Here is a 19,189-nt window from a genome sequence, read left to right as displayed (position 1 = left end):
ATCCCTCTATTCTCAAATGTTGCCCCCATGGCCAAATTTCACTCATGTAACATAAACAATCCCAATTTCAAGTCTCTTATACATATTTGACTCAAACACGAAAAACCCCTTTTTTATAAATTACAAATTAAACCCTAACTTTTCCAAAATTACCACAATCCACCATTTATGCAAAATGACTAAAATTTAGGTTAAAACTCATAAGAAGGAGTAGGGTATCCCTACCTCAAATGAAGAGACCAAATGGAGAAGATGAAGAAAACTCAACGTGCTCCAAATCCACGGTTTTTTCAGATTAAAGTGAAGCCCACGCTACCCTCTATCTTTCTTACAAAGGGATTAGGTTAGAAACACACTAGAACTAAGTGTATTCCTAGAGAGAATGTATGTAGAGAGAGAGGGAGCAGCCGATCTAGGGTTTTGAATCAAAGAGATGGAGAAAAAGTGAAGAGGAAGAAGCTGCTATGAATTGATATATTCGAGCCTCGCTCGAGCAAAGGAGTGGTCGCTCGAGTAACCAGACACAAAGGAACTGTAAAGCCCTCAAAATAATACATAAAACCCATCATTCTTGACATGCAACAATATAAGAGAAATAAACATCTTTCTATTTATCAGAGTAATTCTTACAAAAGTATTACATGTTGACAACAAAAGTAAACGCCCTATGGGCTTATAACTTTCCAAGCCAATACTTGGTTACAAGAAATGAGTACTAACCCATATACATATTAAGCCCTTGGCTCGAATTTACATGTAATACATCAAAAGAAAGTAAAACAACAAAAAAGTCTGTCTGCCTCTGTCATCCCAAGCTATGTCCTTGGAGGTGGCATGCTACTTACACCTGAAAATGATGTCCCATATAGGGTGAGCCAACGCCTAGTAGAGATATGCTAAACATAGTATGAGCAATAACTAAAACATCAACAATTGAAAAATGTTTAACTCGCATAAATCGATTCATAATCCATTTCAATTACATAACCAATGTGTCCATGTTATATTCTATTTCTTATCCAACTTCTCAATTCACAATCCTGGCTCAGAACCTGGCCATACGCTTTAAATGAGATTACATCTCATATCAACGACAGTTCTATTTCAATTGAGTTAACGACTCAAAACAAATATTTCATACTTCATAATAGATACACATTTTAGTGCTGTAACAATGATAAGCCAAAACACTTCCACACTTTACAAATGATACACATGTTAGTGCTGTATCAATGTCAGACAACATCCGGTTTAGAGGTCCATCCCCTATCTTCCCCTAAACCGTGGAGTACATCCCCTATCTCCTCTCACACAACACAATGTATATAAACACGGATCATATACACAATCAATCAATACATAAGGTTAATGTATTATTTCATCCGTCATATTCGATGACACGTTCAATTGATTAGTTTTAGTTTGCCTAATCATCATGCATTGTCTACAACAATCAAGACTGTCCTCCACCGATAGCTCAAAGCAGTTATTTCTGAACAGATAATAAATGCCTCAACAGATAGTTTATCAACATTTTCAAAAGTAAGCAATTCTTAAATCCAACTTCACTAGTCCATCTCATATTGAGCCAATTTCATTATATTCAACTCAATTTCATATTTCCTCGACAAATGTCATTAATTACACTAATGACCCAAATACAAATTTATGGTTCAAAAGAAACAAAACCCTCTTTTCAAAATTAAACATTTGAAACCCTAACTTCCAAAACCCAAAACCATTTATACAAAAGTTCAATATTTATGTCAAAACTCATAAAGATGAGTAGTAATCCCTACCTCAAGAGATGAATCCCAACGAAGAAGATGAAGAAAATGAAGATGCTCCAAATCCTAAAATTCTTGGATCAAAATGTAGCCCTAGATGATCAACACACTTTTTGTAAAGGCCAAAGAGTGAGAGACTACTCTAGCTAGATCAACACTTAGAGAGAAGTGGAGGTTTTAGAGAGAGAAGCTCTTCAATGGCTGTTTTCGAAAAGTAAGAGAGAGAAAGGATGTGTAAAAAGTGATTTAAAATATCACAACTGCCAACTGATATACGCATGACCCGCTCGAGCGGAGAATAGAACGCTCGAGCGGAGAGCACAAAAACTGGGTCCGCTCGAGCGCAAGAAGTCCTGCTCGAGTGCCAAGCCACAAGAATAAAGTATATTCAGTCGAGTGCGAAAACTAGTCCGCTCGAGTGTAGATTTTCCCTTTCCAGAACTTTTACGGACAAAGCACTACCCGCTCGAGCGCCAAAAGGTCCGCTCGAGCGTAAAAAAACCCGCTCGAGCGTGAAAAACACACCTGCAGAAGTTTTGCAGGGGCACGAAATACTGGAAGTGTGTAAACCCCGCTCGAGCACAAGAAGACCCGTTCTAGCGGACAACCAAAAAAGCAAACTCCGCTTGAGCGCAGAATGACCCGTTCGAGCGTAACACGAAAACTCCCCTCTGAGCAACAACACTTGAGACCAAAACTCAACCTACCTGTTCGAAACACGCCCAACACAACCTAAAATTCAAACATAGGGAATTAAAGGATGACAACAAGGTATACAACTTCCAACTCCACGGAACCAAAGTTCGGAATACAACAAATACAGAAAGGAAAAATCGGGATCGCTATAGGAACCTCGCTCGAGCGCAGAAAGCCTCGCTCGAGCCAACAATTCGAAGCTTTAGGTCTGCAATCCAGAAGCACGCTCGAGCGAAGAAAAGCTCGCTCGAGTGAAGAAACCCAAAACATAGACCTTGCTCGCTCGAGTGAAGGAAAGCTCGCTCGAGCCAAGAAATGCAACCTTCAGGTCCAGAACCAGACGCGGACGCAAGCTCGAGTGCAAGACTTCTCGCTCGAGCCACCAGACACAACACTCAACTCTCGCTCAAGCGAAGCAACCATGGCTCGAGCGAAGGAACCAAAACATAGAGCTCGCTCGAGCGACAAAAGCCTCGCTCGAACGAAGAAGCAAAAAACTGGGCAGCAACTATTGGTTTAAACTCACAACCAACCTGTAACACACCTGCCCAATACATCCCAAAATTCGAATACAAGGAATTAAAGGACGGAAACAAGATATACACAAAACTAACACCACGGAACCTAAGTCCGAAATACAACAACCAATGGAGGGAAAATCGAGATTGCTATAAAACGGAGAAAACATTCGAAACAACCATTAAAAGTGCAAATATTTTAAATCTCCATCAAGAATGAAATTTAAGACAAAAAAAGAATACTTAAAATTATGGTTGATATCACAGTAGCAACGAACTTTAAGAAAATTATATATGTTACTAGTTTTGTCAAAAGAAAATGTTTAAGAACAAAAAAGTTTGTGAAAAGACCTTATACAAGTCCACAAGCATAGTGATTAGTGAGTACACATATAAGTTTGAAGCCCTTACTCATTTGTTCAAAGTGCCATTTTCAAATTTAACCAAAAAGAAAAATCACAATTTCCCCATAAATTACTGAAAATTGATTTCTAAAGTGCTCATCTTTGGCTCATCTGATACATCAAAATAACATCTAAGCGTTAATGTTTACCACCTATAGGCATATACATAATTGTTGCAGAACAACCAAGACCATGGGTCATATTTCACTGTATATTTGAATTGATCCATACATAGATACTATATGTAGACAAAATTATAATTGAAAATGAAGAAAACCCACCTAAAGGAAGTTGAAAAAGAGTGCTCTGCTTTGGTATTCTGGGGTAAGCCCTAGCTGATGTTGCTGATATCTTCCTGCTCACACCTGCCACCATATTTCTTCATTTTAGCTAGAAACATCGTAAGTTATTAGCTAGAAAAAAGTTAGTGTATCAAGAAATATCACAGTTTAAAATGAAATGTTTCTTGTGACCTATTTAAGCTTGGAGTGCTAATTGATGCCTTTGTTTGTTTTATTTGACTATAAGTATTTGAAAATTATACTTTATAGTAAAGATGCATTGAAGATGGTTTCTTGATTAACAACATTTTGTCACAAATATTGCAGAGACTTTATAGTATTTGGCATCATTTCTTTAATTTATTTAAGTTAACCAATATAAGGCAATATTATTTGTAGAATATCAATATGTAGTCAAGAGGAACATTAATTATTTCCCTCAGTGGGATTTGTTACACTTTTTCAGGAATATTATCATTTGGCACCCTGTTGCTCTCATGTCATCCTAACATCCCCCAATCATGGATACACGATAAGGAAACAAATAAAAATACACCCAAGCACTGATCAATAGACATGTTCAGACCACACCCTCTAAACACAAGGGCAAAGCATATTAACACATGGTTTACTGATTCAAACTCTAACAGAGAGACCAAAAGAGCATAAGCATATAACAATCACAACCATATAGTGGCACTTTTAAGTTCAATAACAAATAGAGAGACCAAAGTTGTTTTCCACATTGAAAGAAAAAGGGGGAAAGGGTTCATTAATCCTAAATTTCAAAGAATAGTTGCTCATTGCTCATTGCTCATCAATTCATCCTGAAGTTCAATTTTAAAACAGCTATACTCATGCATCTTGATCTCAATTCATAATTAGACTAGCATAACTGTATCTTTAAAATAGAATCAATTCTAAGCTGCACCTCCATGTACATGAAGCTCAGTTCAGGTAGACAGATTAAAGAGTTATCAAGTTCTTAATGCTCAACTGCACCGATGGCTAAGTCATTGAATTCTTAAATAACCGAAAGGCAAAAAATCCAAAAACTCACTAGGACCAAATGGTTTGATGTACTAAATTTAAAAAAAAAAAAAATACAATGACTTGTGGACTTTTGATTTATGGTTACATATCTACATTAGTTAGTGGTTTGTTACAAGAGAAAGGAAAGAGAGAAAAATAACTCTGTATATATGAATGATGTGTATAAAACAAGTATACATGGCTCCTTTATATAGGAGGAGACTAAACCTAACTACGGTAAATACAATCGTATATACTATATATGGAATAAATAGATGTACAGAATATATTATATATATTTTAACAGGTTTAATGGATGTAGTAATAGATATTCTGAAAGGGATCACAATCAAATATCTAGTGAGATGTGGCAGGGAAGATCACCACCTCTTGTTTCATACATACATCTATCCATCTATGAATCAATAACATATCAAAACTTGCAAAAGGGCTTTGGAATAACCAGTCCAACCAAGTATCTGGATGTAAAAGAGAACATGTTTTTAATATACTAAAATTTGAACTCATATCTATCCAACTATCATTTTTTGGCAAGATTTCCCATTAATTTGAATACATTTTCCTTCTTTCAGTTTGAAAATTTATATCTTAGACCTAAATTTTGACTGATTTCACATATCATAATAAGTTCCATCAATTTTGATCCAACTTTAATCCTTTAGTTATTTTCTCCTCTCAGATCTCAATGAAACACAGGATTGACAACTCAATTAAAGCTATATGATACATTTAAGAAGGAAATCTAAGATGAAAATTGATTTTCATCAATTGTATGAATTTGAAGCAATAGAAGGGAAAAAATAGAGCATGAGCATCAACAAACTTAGGTGATCAATTCTAGCAATCCTAATTACAATTCAATACATATAACCGAACAAAACAATTCAAATAAGAGAATTGATGAAAGAGAGAGAGAATTAACCATTTCAAAATCACGACAGGCAACATCAAGCAAGAGAAGAGTTGGTGAATACGTCAATCCAAACCCTGAATGATTCTTATTTGCTAAACTAAAATAAATCAGCTTGTTCATTGATTTTGATTTTTTCTCTGTCAAACCCATAAAAGTAAAATCAAACCCATTTTGGACATCAAACCCATAATTTTATAGAAATCAAACCACTTTAACCAAACCCATTTAAGAAATCAAAACAAAATTAAACTAAAAAAATCATATAAAACCCTAGTAAGTGTGAGAAATGGGGAAATAGAAAAAGAGGGAGAGAGAGAGAAAGAAAGAGAGACCAAGATCGACAGAGAGAGAGAGAGAAACTTATGATTTGCGGCCGAGATCCACAGAGAGAGACTGAGATCGACAGAGAGGGAGAAAGACCGAGAGAGAGAGAGAGAAACCTGTGATTTATGGCAATGGCAGTGGTGATTTACGGCGGTGGCGGTGGCGGTGGCAGTGGTGGCGAGTGACGGTGGTGAGTGATGGTGACCAGCGACGGTGGGGTAGTGAGCGGGAGTGAGGTTTGGTGGTGACTGTTGTGTGTGTGTGTGTGTGTGTGTGTGTGTGTGAGGGAGAGAGAGAGAGAGAGAGAGAGAGAGAGTTGTGTGTGTACGAGAGAGAACTGAGATTTTGTATTTGTTTGAAATAGAGAACAGGGGCGCGGGCACCAATATTCATTTGCTTCCCTCTAAAAATTTTTTTCCCTATCTTTAGGGCTCGTTTGTTTTTAGAAGTAGAATGAAAGAAATTATTAGTGAGTGACTTATTAGTGAGGGAATTACTAATAAGGGGATTAAAAAAAAATTATATTTGTTTGATAACCGAACTAGCAATAGTTCATGTTTGTTTTGAGAGATAGGAGTAGGATTAACTATGTAAAATTTCACAAATACCCTTTGCATTATTATCAAATTTTGGCTTCAAAATTTTGTTTGTAATATAATTTAATGAGAGGATTAAGCCTCGTTTGGGACAATATATTTTAGTCAAAAAGTTAAAAAGTCACTATAAATTGTCACATCACTCTCTCTACTTTTCTGCACATCTTTTCATAAAAAATCAAAAAGTTATTAAAATAGTTTGTTCTCAAACGAGGCCTAACTATATGAAATACCATAAATACCCTTTTGTGTTTTTGATATATTTTAGTATTAAAAATTATATTTTTGTACTATATTATTTTATGTTGATATAATTTTATGGTATAAATATATTATTATACTATTTTATTTTAAGATTAAAAATTATTTTTATAAAAAATTAATTTTATAAAATAAGGGACAAAATAGTACTTTTATCTCCAATCCCATGGGATTAGATATCAATACCACCTCTCCCATGAGATTGCTAGTCTTCTCCTTAGAGGCCTTTCATAGTCCCATGAGACTCTTAATCCCATGGCCACGTTCCAAAACAAACACAATTTTTTGAATTCCACCTCATTACTAGTCCCAATCCTATCCTCTAACTCTAGAAACAAACAGAGCCTTAGGGACTAAACTAATATTTGTCGGCAAATATTAATCGACTAAAACTTTTGTAGCCAAAAGTATAATTTGGCAACTAATTTTTTTTTCATTGGCAAAAATTGATTATACAACGACTAAATTTTTTTAGTCATCAAAAGTCCACAATTAGCAACCAAATTATTTGGTCGGCAAAGAGTAACCCAAAAAATAAGCCTGTTATTTGGCAACTAAACTTCCTTTTGTCGGAAAATAATTATATACGACGACTACAAGAGAGAGAGAGAGAGAGAGAGAGAAAAGCTTGTGATTTGCGGCAGTGGCGGTGGTGATTTGCGGCGGTAGCAGTGGTGATGGCCAGCGACGATGGGTGGTGAGAGTCAGTGGTGAGGTTTGGTGGTGAATGTTCTATGAGAGGGAGAGAGAGAGTCTTCTCTTTCTCTTTCTTTCTGTTACTGCAGTTCTCTTTCATTTTTATGTTTTTTTTATTAGAGAAGGGGGCTTTGTTAGTAGGTGTTGCTGATCTTCGTCAATGCTGTTAGGAAAAATATGTGATTCCCCACAAGTAAATCAATCAATGGGAATAAAAACTAATGCGGAAAAATTAAATCAAGGCAACACAAGAATTTTTACGTGGTTCCCTCAATGTAAGGTACGTCCACGGGATCGAAATCCGATTCCACTATCAACCAAATAAGTTTCCAAACGATTTACAAACGAGATACGAATGGTCTCACAAACCACCCTTAGGTGAATACAAAATAATCACAAATAAACAAAGATGAAAAACCTTACCAAATAAATGAATCAAAATCTTCAAAACCACAGTTGTAGAAAATCCAAAATAATATACCCAAATCAATACCAAACACCAAACACCGAAGCAGAGCAACAACCAAGGTATTGAATTTGACCAAATCAAAAACACTACAATAATTCACACCAATTGAAACCCACCAACTTGAATTTTTCCTTTTGCTGCTGCCGTTGAACACATAAACCAATATATATATCTATATATATATACATATATGTGTTGTTGATTAATGAGTTTTTCTATCAAAAAAACCTACTTGTAACCAAATTGAATTGGGTCTCTAAAAATTAGATATAATTTATTAAAATATATTATACCTAAACCAAACCAAATTATACTCTTTAACCAAAACCAATTGGGTCTCAAACTCCAATAAGGAGGTATATCCCAACAATTCTCCCCCTACCGACTTAGGTGGAGATATCAACCATACCCGCCAAAGTTCGACACTTCAAATGTTTGTCCCTCGACAAAGTCTTAGTCAACATATCCGAAATATTATCATCTGTGTGAACATTTTCGAGTTACAACAATTTCGAATCTAACACATCACGAATCCAGTGGTATCTCACATCAATGTGTTTCGATCTCGAATGAAAAGTAGAATTTTTACTCAAGTGAATAATACTTTGACTATGACAATAAAGCATATACTTCTCTTGCTTCAAACCCAACTCTTGCAAAAATTTCTTCAACCATAACTCTTCTTTGCAAGTTTCTGTAATAGCAATAAATTCAGCTTCGGTAGTTGAGAGAGCAACACATTTTTGTAATTTAGATTGCCATGCCACAGCTCCCCCTGCAAAAGTCATCAAATACCTCGAAGTAGATTTCCTAGAATCAATATCACCAGCCATGTCAGAATCTGTGAACCCATCAAGCATCGGCTTACCATCCCCAAAACACAAACACACCTTCGAAGTCCCTCGAAGATACCTTAGAATCCATTTTACCGCTGCCCAATATTCTTTACCCGGATTAGAAAGAAAACGACTCACCACACCAACGGCGTGAGCAACATCCGGCCTTTTACAAACCATGGCATACATCAAAGAACCAACTGCTGAAACATAAGGAACTTTCAACATCTCTTCCTTGTCTTTCTCACTTGTAGGACATTTATTCGAACTAAGCTTGAAGTGACTCGCAAGTGGACAACCAACCGGCTTTGCTTTATTCATGTTGAACCTCTCAAGAACTTTCTCAATGTAGCTTTCTTGAGATAACCAAATCAGCCCCTCTTTGCGATCACGAACAATTTTCATACCAAGTATTTGCTTTGCCAGTTCCAAATCTTTCATAGCAAAAGATTTACTCAACTCTAACTTCAACTTGTTAATCATGGTAGAATCTTGACCCACAATTAATATGTCATCAACATAAAGCAAAAGAATAATAAATTTACCATCCAGAAAATTTTTCACAAACACACAATGGTCCGAAGTGGTTTTAGAAAAACCATTATTCATCATGAAAGAGTCAAATTTTTTGTACTATTTCCGCGGGGCTTGCTTGAGGCCATACAAACTTTTCTTCAATTTGCAAACAAATTTCTCTTTCCCTTTCTCCACAAAACCTTCTGGTTGCTCCATGTAAATTTCTTCTTCAAGGTCACCATGAAGAAATGCGGTCTTCACATCAAGTTGCTCAACTTCAAGGTTCATACTTGCAGCCATGCCAAGTACAACCCGAATAGAAGACATCTTCACAACCAAGCGAGAAAATCTCATCAAAATCAATACCTTTCTTTTGTCCAAAGCCTTTCACAACAAGATGTGCCTTGTACCTCAGATTCTTGCTATCATTCTTCAATTTGAAAACCCACTTATTTTTCAGAATTTTCCTCCCCTTAGGCAACTTCACTAAATCATAAGTGTGATTTTCAAGTAAGGAATTCATTTCCTCTTCCATTGCCTTTTTCCAATCATCTTTCTTTGCATGCTCAATTGCTTCTTGGTAGCTCTCCGGCTCCCATTGATCAGAAATCAACACAAACTCATTGGGAGGATACTTTCTTGAAGGTTGTCAATCTCTTGTAGATTTTCTCAACTCAAGTTGTGGTGGCGGTTCTTGAGTTGGATGCTCTTCCTCAATTTCTGGCTCAACTTCATTAGGATTATCATCATCCTCTACATCTTCAATGGGTTGCTGCACATCTCCCCCATTTTTATCATCAACTGAAGATGAAGGAGATAGATCCATGTCAATGAGATCACTGGTTTTTAGCTCCGGTTGATCACCTTTTCCAAAGTCTTCAATTGTTTGGTCTTCAAAAAACACAACATCACGGCTTCGAATGACTTTCTTGTCGACCGGATCCCACAATCTATACCCGAATTCATCACGCCCATAGCCAAGAAAAATGCATTGTCTTGACTTACTGTCAAGCTTGGACCTCTCATCCTTTGGAATGTGAACAAAAGCTCGGCAACCAAACACTCTCAAGTGCTCATAAGATACATCTTTGCCAGTCCAAACTCTTTCTGGAACATCACTATTCAAAGGATAGCAAGTAGACAAATTGATCACGTCAACCGCTATCTTCATTGCCTCATCCCAAAAAGATCTTAGCAATTTAGCTTGTGAAAGTAAACACATTGTTTTTCCACAATGGTGCGGTTCATCCTCTCGGTAATGCCAATTTGTTGAGGAGTCTTCTTAACTGTCTTTTGGTACCGAATACGTTGGCTGCAACAATACTCATCAAATGGCCCAATGTATTCACCACCATTGTCTGATCGGATGCACTTCAATTTCTGCCTTATTTCTCTTTCAACCATGGCCTGAAAATGCTTAAATACTTCTAGAACTTGTTCTTTAGTTTTTAGAAGAAAGCCCTAAACTTTCCTTGAATAATCATCAATAAAAGTAACAAAATAAAGTGCACCACTATGTGATCTAACTTTCAAAGGACCACAACACATCCGAATGAATCAACTCCAAAACATTTTCTTTTCTAGAAGCAATATTTTTATGAAAAGAAACTCTATGTTGTTTACCCGCCAAACAGTGAACACAAGTTTTGAGATGTGTACCTTTCAAACAGGGTAGAAGCTCTTTCTTGAACAAAACTTGCAGCCCCTTTTCACTCATGTGGCCAAGCTGCTTATGCCACAATTCGGTAAAAGTATTATCTTCAAGTGCATTGACAACACCTTCACAAATTTTTCTTTGCATCGAATAAAGTGTATGAGTCTTCTTGCACTTAGCCACCACCAAGGAACCCTTTGTGAGCTTCCATATTCCATCACCAAATTTGTTGTTGAAGCCTTCATCATCTAGCTTCCCAGTAGAGTTCAAATTGAGGCGAATGTCAGGAACATGCCTCACATCTTTAAGCAACAACTTGCAGCCCAAATTTGTTTCCAAGCAAACATCACCCATGCCAATAATCTTGGACAAACCTTCATTACCCATTCGAACAGAACCATAAACTCCTTTGGTGTAGGTAGTGAAGAAATCAACTCGAGAAGTCACATGAAAAGAAGCACCAGAATCAATCACCCAATTGCTCTCTTAGCCCACAAAATTGATACAATCATCTTCACAAACGACCATGAGATCATCGGAAGTAACTGCCGTTGTGTCTTTGTAACGCCCTCAAAATAATAACATTAAACCCATCAAATGAGACATTCATTGACATATGAAATAACTACATTCTTCTATTCATCAGAGTTTCATTACAAAAGTATTACATGTTAACAACAAAAGCAAAATGCCCTACGGGCTTACAGCTTTCCAAGTTAACACTTGGTTACAACAAAAGAGTGCTAACTCATCTACACATTAAGCCCTTGGCTTGAATATACATGTAATACATCAAAAAGGAACTAAAACAACAGCAATCTGCTCGCCTCTAACCTCCCAAGCTATAACCTTGGAGGTGGCATGCTACCTGTACCTGAAAATGATATTCCCATATAGGGTGAGCCACAGCCCAGTAGAAATACACTAAACCAACCATGAACAATGACTAAAAGATTAGCAATTGATAGATGGCCAACACTGATACATTCACATAAATTACATTTTTATGTCATCCGACTTATGAGTCCAAGTTACTTTTCATTTTTCCTTTTTCAAAAGATAAGCATATTAATTCTATCATCGCCTCAACAGATATATATATATATATATATAAACTATATCCCATATTCACAGATAAGCATATAAGCTATATCCACATTCTCAACAGATATGTATAACAACAATATCCCACATTCACAGATAAGCATATGAGCTGTATCCACACTTCACAAAGATAAGCATATTAGCTCTATTTTCACTTTTCTAGACAAGCATATGAGCTGTATCTACGGAGTTCATCCCCTATCTCCTCCCAATACTATCCGGTTTAGAGGTACATCCCCCATCTTCCCCTAAACCACGGAGTACATCCCCCATCTCCTCCTCTACACATAACGTATACAAACACATTGGTTCTAGATACCATCATTCAATACATACAGTTAATGTATTCTATCAACCGTCAAATTCCATGATACATTCCATTGATTAGTTTCCGTGTGCCTAATCATCATGCATTGTCTACAACAATCACGACTATCCTCCACCGATAGCCCAAAGCAATTATTTCTAAACAGAAAATAAATGCACAAATGGATATTCAATCAACATTTCATTTCGGTGAGTGATAATTAATTCAACTACACCCTTTAACCCCATACATTCCCAATCTCAACAATTTCATTTCATTTCCTCATTTCTCACAATTAATTATCCCAATTAATCAAACGATGTAATTAGGTCATTTCCATAATTAACATCACGACCCTTAGGTCCTATTTTCATCAATGATTCAACATTAATTCCATTTCTCTATGCCAAACATGCATCTAGGTTTATTATAAATAAAACCCCAACTTTTGTAGAATAACACAAAAGTCCCAAACTTTCACAAAATTACCAAACCAACCCCAACATCTCAAAATACCAAAATTTAAAGACAAAATCCATAGAGAGGAGTAGGATATCCCTACCTCAAATTCGGAGCCCCAAGGGAGAAGATGACAAAACCCAACATGCTCCAAATCCCAAAATTTTCAGATTAAAATGTAGCCCTCGACGATCAACAGCTTTTTTGTAAAGGCCAAAGGTGAGCAAATCACTCCTACTAGATCAAAACCTAGAGAGAAAGTAGAGTTCTAGAGTGAGGAGCTCAACAATGGTGTTTTTGGAAAAGTAGGAGAGAGAAGAGAAAGTGAAAAAGTGATTTGAAAAGTCAAAACACGGAACTTAAACCCAGTCGCCCCGCTCGAGCGGCCAATACCCCGCTCGAGCGTCACTCACAGACTCCCGCTCGAGCGTCAACCATCCCGCTCGAGCGGCGGATGCACACTCCCAGAACTTTTACAGAACCAGGTCTCCGCTCGAGCTTCCAACTCCCCGCTCGAGTGGCACTCACACAACCTCGCTCGAGTGGCCAATACCACGCTCGAGCGGCCAACACCGCACAGGAAATACTGGATGGGTGCAATTCCCGCTCGAGCGCCCAAACCCCCGCTCGAGCGGACAGGTCAAAATCTGGGCAACTAGTTTTGGTTTCTAAACTCAACCAACCTGTAACAAACCTGCCCAACACATCCCATAACTCAACTACAAAGTAAAAAGGATGTAAACAAGATAATAATCAACTACCAACCTCTACGGACACATGTCCGGATCACTATACAACAAGGGTAAATCCGGGATCGCTATAACCTCCCCCCCTTTAAGAATTTCGTCCCCGAAATTAAACACAAGTTTTCAAAACAGGTTTTCCTTCATTTTAAACAATGTCACACGTTAACATTCAACAATTCGACCCATTACCGGTCATCCATCCCTTTAACAAGAGGCATTTCACAATATGTAAACAACATATGTACTTTCAACATGCATCAACATTACGCATTTTCTTTCCAATTTCAACAATATATTCAACATATATAATGTTACATTCAACTTCCATATGAGTCAAGTTCCAAAACATACTTCCAATAAACCAAACATTTTCAATGTTTCACAACTTAAGACATATATAAAAGCTCTTAAGTTCAACAATAGTTCAAAATCTAAATACAAGATTACATAACAACAAACAAGTCCGGATATTTTTCACGGACTTCCAACTCACGTTCCCAAGTGGCTTCCTCCACTCCGTGATGTTTCCACAAGACTTTCACCAAAGGAATGGTCTTGCCACGCAGGACCTGATCCCGCTTATCCAAGACTCGAACCGGTCTCTCCTCATACGAGGCATCCTCATCTACCTCTAAATTAGTCCAATCCAATACATGTGATGGATCTGGCTCATACTTCCGAAGCATACTCATATGAAACACATCATGAACTCCGGACAACTGCAGCGGTAAAGCTAACCGATAAGCAACCTCGCCAATCCTCTCAAGGATCTTAAAAGGACCAATAAATCGAGGGGATAACTTCCCACTCTTTCCAAATCTCATCAAACCTCGTCTAGGTGATATCTTCAGAAAGACATGATCACCTACCTCAAACGCCAAAGGCCTCCTCCTATGGTTGGCATAAGATTTCTGACGACTCTGGGCTGTAACAAGCCTTCTACGGATAAGTTCAACCTTCTCCGTCGTCTCCCTAACCAACTCCGGACCTAACAAAGGTGCATCACCCACCTCGGCCCAACAAACTGGAGACCTACACGGTCGGCCATACAAGGTCTCAAACGGTGCCATACCGATGCTAGACTGAAAACTGTTGTTGTAGGCAAACTCTTCTAAGGGTAAGTGCCTCTCCCACGTCCCACTGAAGTCCAGGACACAACCCCGAAGCATATCCTCAAGGATCTGAATAGTACGCTCAGACTGCCCGTCAGTCTGAGGGTGATAAGCCGTACTAAAGGTCAACTTAGTGCCCAAGGCACTCTGCAAACTCTGCCACAACCTGGCAGTAAAATGAAGATCTCTATCTGAGACGATCGTCACTAGGACCCCGTGCAATCTCACTATGTCCCGAATATACAAGTCGGCAAGATGATCTACCGAGTCTCTCACGCGCATAGGAATAAAGTGCGCCAACTTAGTCAACCGGTCTACAACCACCCAAATAGCATCACTACCCCGCTGAGTCCTCGGAAGACCTACAACGAAGTCCATAGTGACATGCTCCCACTTCCACTCGGCAATAGGCAAGGGTTGCAACAAACCCGCTGGCCTCTGATGCTCGGCCTTCACTTGCTGGCAAGTAAGGCACTTCGATACGAAAACAACCACATCTCTCTTCATACCCCGCCACCAAAACTGGCGACCCAAATCCCGATACATCTTAGTACCTCTCGGATGCACCGCAAGGCGCGAATGATGGAACTCTCGGAGTACTTCCTCTTGGCAAGACTCTGGTACAAACAAACGGTCTCGGTATCTCACACTCAGGTCGGGATACACCGTCAAACCCTTCTCAACTTTCCCACTGGAGATCTTCTCTCGGAAGGACTCTACCTCAAGGTCACCTCTCTGTGCCTCTAACACTCTAGTCACAAGTGTAGGCTGTGCAACAACTGAAAACAAGGCCGCAGCCTCAACAAATTTGCCCAGTAGCAAATCGAACTCGCCAAGTGCTCCCAACATCTCCCATTCCCGGATGGCTATACAAGCTACATCGCTTATGGATTTCCTACTAAGGGCATCGGCCACAACATTGGCCTTTCCCGGGTGATAGTGTAACTCAAAATCATAGTCCTCAATGAACTCCATCCATCTCCTCTGTCTCAAATTCAAGTCTCTCTGTGAAAATAGATACTTCAAACTCTTGTGATCTGAGAACACCTCGAACTTCTCACTATAAAGGTAGTGCCTCCAGATTTTCAAGGCAAAGATCACAGCCGCTAACTCTAGGTCGTGTGTAGGGTAATTCTTCTCGTGTATTTTCAACTGACGTGAGCCATAAGCTACCACTTTCCCCTCTTGCATCAACACACAACCCAAACCCTCTCGTGAGGTATCACAATAAACCGCATAACCCAACCTTCTCTCCGAAATAATCAGAACCGGAGCGGTGGTCAATCTAACTTTCAGCTCTTGGAACGACTATACACAAGTCTCACTCCACACAAACTTGACTCCCTTCCGAGTCAGTCTAGTCAACGGTGACGCTAACCTGGAGAAATCTTTCACAAACCGACGGTAATACCCAGCCAACCCCAGAAAACTGCGGATCTCAAACACATTCTTAGGCCGTGCCCAATCTTGCACTGCCTCTACCTTAGATGTATCAACAGACACCCCTTCCCCGGATACCACGTGGCCTAGGAATTTGACTTCCCCTAGCCAGAATTCACACTTCCTAAACTTGGCATACAGCCTATGGGCTCTAAGCAACTCAAGCACCACTCTCAAGTGTTCCTCGTGCTCCTCCTCCGAAGGTGAATAGATAAGAATGTCGTCCACGAAAACGACTACAAATCGATCCAAGAATTCCCGAAAGATCCGGTTCATCAAGTCCATAAAGACTGCCGGTGCATTGGTAAGCCCAAATGGCATCACCAGAAACTCATAATGGCCATACCGCGTACGGAATGCCGTCTTGGGAATATCCTCCTCCCTGACCCTCAACTGGTGGTAACCCGATCTCAAGTCTATCTTAGAGAAACAACGGGAACCCTTCAACTGGTCAAACAAATCATCTATACGGGGCATAGGGTACTTATTCTTAACCGTAGCCCGATTCAACTTCCGGTAGTCAATACACAATCTCAAGGCACCATCTTTCTTTTTAGCAAAGAGGGCCGGTGCTCCCCACGGTGAAACACTAGGGCGAACAAAACCCTTATCTAGCAATTCCTGGAGCTGAACTTTCAACTCAACCAACTCTGCTGGAGCAAAACGATAAGGTGCCATAGAAATCGGCGCCGTGCCGGGCACTAAATCAATGGAGAACTCAATCTCCCTATGAGGTGGCAAACTCACGAGATCCTCGGGAAATACGTCCGAGTACTCACAAACTACCCTCGGCAAAACAACCTGGGTTTCATCACACTCACCACTCTCAAAGCTAGCAAGTAGACCACTAAGCTCACTTCGCCCTCGCGAATCATACCCCGGTGGCAAAACACAACCAACCCGGTCTCCCAAGAAATGGAACCACTCCCCGCTCAAGGTACATAACGTGACCCTCTGGCGGTAGCAATCGATAACAGCCCAGTATGACGATATCCAGTCCATACCCAAAATAACATCAAAACCCTTCATGGGCATGACAACAAACGGAAAAGGAAGCCTATGGTTGGCGACCTCTATATCACAACCTCTAACACCTTGTTTCAAGATCAACTCACCACCCAAAGGCGATACCACACAAATAAGAGATGCTAACTGTGCTAACTCCAATTCCAAAACAGATGCAAATGCAGCAGATACAAAAGAATGAGATGCACCCGTGTCAATCAACACACTAGCAACCGAGTTGCAAAACAGAAAAGTACCTCTCACTACCGACGGAGCCGGTACCAAATCCTGCGCGATAACAGCATACACGCGCCCTGTGGGCCCCTGATCCCCCTGCTCACCTCTAGGAGCATACGACTGCTGTACAGACTGGGATGACGACGCCCTCTGGTTGGCCCTCGAGGCCTGCACAGACTGGGCTGGCTGAAAACTCTACGTCTGCCTGGAACCAGACGCTCCCGAAGTGGCACTCAACTACGGGCAAAACCTCTTTAGGTGCCCAGGCTGTCCACACTGATAACAAGACAAGGGCTGCCCCCTGCCCAAACTCTGACTCTGCGGTCTAGCTGAAGAAGAAGCAGCTCTCTGACCCCCACCCTTCTGCGGGCAAACTGAAACCTTGTGACCCAGTTGGCCACACTTGTAACAAGCAAACTCCCCCTGATTGCCTCTCCCCGAGCCTGCACTCGGCACTGGAAAGGTCGATCTAGAAATTGCACCCTGAGGCTGCTGAGGGTTATAACCCCTCTGCCTCCTGCCATCACCCTGACCGTCCTGGCTCCTCTTGGAGCCCTTCTGCTCTTCCTCCTCTTCCTGCATCATAATCTCCATATGAGCAGCAGCATCTACCAGGTGTTTATACTGTCGGATGTAAGACCCACCAACTCTCAACTTGAGGCCCCGCCTCAACTTCCTCTCAAACTCATAGCAACGGCGTTCCTCAGACGCCACCAGTTCAGGTGCAAACCTGGACAGACTGGTAAAAGTAGCCTCAAACTCGGCCACCGACAAGCCCTGCTGTTTAAGCCGGCTAAACTGATCCCTCAGCTTCTCCCTAGCTGCTGCAGACAAAAATCTCTCCTGAAAAGCATTCACAAACGCCTCCCAAGTACCCCCAACACGAGCCTTCTCGTACTTCCACCATTGACCCGCATCTCCCTTCAGCTGGAAGGATGCCAAGGTCACTTTCAGTGCTCCGTCCTCGATGCCAAGCATCTCGAACGTCTTACTCATTTGCTCTAGCCACTCATCAGCCTTCAGTGGCTCCTTCGGATCCCCGATAAACTCATCCGGATTAGACCGGAAAAACTCCCTCTTCAAGAAAGAAGGCCCTGCCTCAGCTGCCTGATTCCCAGCTCTAAGAATACCCAAAGCTCCTGCTATCTCTCTGGCTAAGGCACTCATAGCCTGTTGACCCGCTGGCTCGGCCATATTGGCCTGGCCAACTCCCTCCTGCACTGCCGGAACCTCCTCCGGTAATGGTACTTCCTGCCTCGCAGGCCTACCACACCTAGCTCCTCTTCCTCGTCCTGACATCCTAATAAAGGTAATACAGAACGTTAGCACATTCACAAATGTGCCGAAACTAAACATCCACGTCCTAGTGCATGGACAACTGTAATTCACTCCACGTAAGCACATAAACACATAAGCACTTACGAATTTCGTTTTCGGATAATGATAGTCCCGAGGCGTTACTAGAGTTTTGGTTAGAAACAGCATTGATCAAGTGCTTTTCCAACAAGACTCCCAGAAATCCAAGGATCCAATCAACATCCTAAAAACTAAATCCCATACCCACATAGTCACATAAGTATGTTATCAATTAAGCACATAGCATATGACACTACATCTAAGTCTCTATCAAGCGAGACAAACCCATTGTGATCCTAATCACTTCCCACGTACCCAAAGTATTTGAATCCGGTACGCTTTGATACCAAGTTGTAACGCCCTCAAAATAATAACATTAAACCCATCAAATGAGACATTCATTGACATATGAAATAACC

The sequence above is a fragment of the Camellia sinensis genome, chromosome 2, assembly GCF_055761805.1.
Source record: "Camellia sinensis isolate YWXY chromosome 2, ASM5576180v1, whole genome shotgun sequence".
In the NCBI taxonomy this organism is placed as follows: Eukaryota; Viridiplantae; Streptophyta; class Magnoliopsida; order Ericales; family Theaceae; genus Camellia; species Camellia sinensis.
The sequence above is the reverse complement of the archived record's forward strand: the minus strand, read 5'-3'. Positions refer to the sequence as shown.